This window comes from Moschus berezovskii, chromosome 24 (assembly GCF_049115385.1).
Source record: "Moschus berezovskii isolate FMDL1 chromosome 24, NW_MosBer_1.0, whole genome shotgun sequence".
Lineage (NCBI taxonomy): Eukaryota > Metazoa > Chordata > Mammalia > Artiodactyla > Moschidae > Moschus > Moschus berezovskii.
This window is the reverse complement of record NC_142483.1, coordinates 26,402,002-26,404,868: the sequence shown is the minus strand read 5'-3', so window position 1 is coordinate 26,404,868 and position 2,867 is coordinate 26,402,002. Positions and strand designations below refer to the sequence as shown.

The 2,867-nt window shown below is 38.3% G+C and overlaps 1 pseudogene; it reads right to left on the bottom strand.

Annotated features, from left to right (window-relative positions):
• Nucleotides 1–1,441: 1,441 nt before the first annotated feature.
• LOC148774020 (large ribosomal subunit protein eL30 pseudogene) lies at nucleotides 1,442–1,788 on the bottom strand (annotated as a pseudogene).
• Nucleotides 1,789–2,867: the final 1,079 nt, after the last annotated feature.

The window sequence follows — 2,867 nt, the reverse complement described above, 5'->3', positions numbered from 1 at the left end:
GAAAGAGGAAGATTTATAAGTTTGTAATCTCTTGCAAACAATATCCTTCATGAGGCATGAAATATTTTTATTATTTCCTCTTCCTTTGGAACCTCAATCCAATATAATTTTCATGGACAACTAAATTAAGAACAATATAATAGTAATAATTACATATATGCCAGGCATGTTTGAAGTATTCTGTGTATACTGACATTTTTAATACTCAGTAGCATTATTACAATTTTACTTATGAAGAAAGTGAGGCAAAGGGATATTTGTCCAAGATTAAACAGATTGTAAGTGTCAGAGCCAGGATTTGAACCCAGGCAGTTTGCTGTAGACTATTAGGCTACCCCATTTCTTAGACAACTGTTAAGTGTTTCATGTCTCTATGATCTTCAGGCAAAGTTCAGTTCAAGAGGTCAAATTCTGTCGTGTGGGGGGCACTGGGCTAACTTCTTTGGCATTATTTTTTCTCAGGGAGAAATAAATCCATCTCTTAGTTTAAATTGGTTAGAGTTTAGTAGAGAGATTAAGACAAACATGCACAGTATACCTACAATGTAGAAAGACATTCATGGTGAAAGAATAAGCAAAACATTATGACATGTATATTATCATATGTGAAACGAATCGCCAATTCAGGGTCGATGCATGTTACAGGATGCTCGGGGCTGGTGTGCGGGGACGACCCAGAGGGAGGATAAGGGGAGGAGGGAGGTGGGAGGGGGGTTTGGGAGGGGGAACTCATGTACACCCGGGGCAGATTCATGTCAATGCACGGCAAAACCAACCAATATAATATTGTAAAATAATTAGCCTCCAATTAAAAAAGAAAAAAAAAAACACTATGACAATAAAGGTAGAAGAAGTTGCGATGGTCTCCAGTAAAATTTAGTGATTGTTCTGTCTTTGCTTATCAGTTACAGATCCTTTTGTTGTGTTTTTCAGTGTCCAGTATAAAGAAACAAAGACTTTATTGTCAATTGTTGTGCCTCAAAACTGAGCTTAATCCATCTGAAGTGTGTTACTCTAAATTTCAATGCTTATGTTGACTGTAAGGTTTGTAAAACACGCTTTAGTACTGGCATGATATCACAAAACAAGGCAAACGTGGAAGACAGTGATAGCTCATAATTTGCACCTTATTTATTTACTTTAGCTCTTTTTCTTAACATCATTATTTCTCTTTCACTCTGCCTTGCTCTGAGTCTGATTTCCCAGAGTATAAGAGTGTAGTGTACTTTCTGGTGTTTTGAGACAAGCTCAGTTTATCTTTACTCTGCAGGCCCTTAAATATTTCTGACAGTTTTCAAACCTTAACGCAATTCAAAGTGTCATGGGAGGACACATGTCGGACTCTTGCTGTGATTATTGTCATAGAGGAAGGGCTCAATTATTTTTTTTTAAAAAAAAAAACAATCTGTAGTCAGTTTTATTAAGGAAAATTATACATGATTTACTTTTCACCAGTCTGTTCTGGCATGCTTCTAATGATATCAGAATCACCTGGATCAATGATAGCCAGTCTGCATGCTCTGTAGTATTTCCCACATGCTGTGCCCAGGTCAACATTATTGCTACTGTAGTGATGGACACAGTTTTGGCCAACATGGCATAATACTCTATATCAGATTTCCTCAAGACTGGGCAGTTGTTGGCGAGTATAACCTGTTTTGCTTTGCCTTGTCTGCTCATTTTCAGAGTCTGCTTGTACCCCACCACATACTTTCCACTTTTCATAAGCAGCTGGAGCCTAGAGCTGATTGACTCCAGTGACTTTTTCATTTTCTTTATGGCCACCATCATCCTGCCTTAGGTGAGGGACATCCCCAACCAAGAGCAGCCTCCAAGATGTCCGAGGAGTGAGAAAGGCATGCTCAATTTTTATTGGTTGTTGTTGCTGGTTTTTTTTTTTTTTTTGTAGTTTCTGTCAGACTTCAAACCTCAGAAACCATTTCTGTCACACCCTCCTGAGTTGAATTCTGTGACAAGAGCAGAGAAAGTGTGTCTGGCAAAGAAAGTCATGTAACACAAAGTTGGGAAACTATAGGTCAATTTGGCCAAGTCCAAATTGTCAAATTTGGTTGAGATATACTGGGGCTAATTGTGGATCCATGCATTCATGCCTGCGTGCTATGTCGCTTCCATCGTGTCCGACTCTTTGTGACCCTGTGGATCGTAGCCTGCCGGGCTTCTCTGTCTGTCCATGGGATTCTCCAGGCAAAAATTGTGAGTAGGTGGCCATGCCCTCCTCCAGGATATCTTCCCGACCCAGGGACTGAACCTGTGTCTCCTGAATTGGCAGGTGGGTTCTTCACCACTGAGCCACTTGGGAAAACCTAATGGTGAATATGGACTGATAAAACAAATGCAAGTGTTTGACTGCATTTTTTGACTTTTAACATTTGAGTTGCTTACATCTGAGACAAACAAGCAGACCTGTCCTCTGAGAATGATGTGAAAAGTATGATTCTTTAAAATAATAGGCTTGCCAGGAAGTTAAAAAACAATGGAATTATATCTGAATTTTGAATCTACTTTGTCTTTGTATCTTATTCCAGAGATTCTTACCTGATTCCATAGCTCGCCCCACACTAATAAGTATCTGAATCAGTTTCACTACGAATTTAGGTAAAACATCATTAGCTGCATCTGGAATGGGTTAGATGTATAACATATTTCATAATTAAATTTAAGTTATTTTTAGATTATTTGCTGTTTTGGATTATTTACCCGTCTGCTTTCAGTTATTGCAAAAAGAATATCAAGATTTGACTTACTGTTCATAAAATTCTGAGTTTATCTTCAAAATGTTCATCCCCTAAAGTATACAAGTGGTATGAATAATTCCAGTGCATATGTCAGCTTCTATGGTGTTCTAG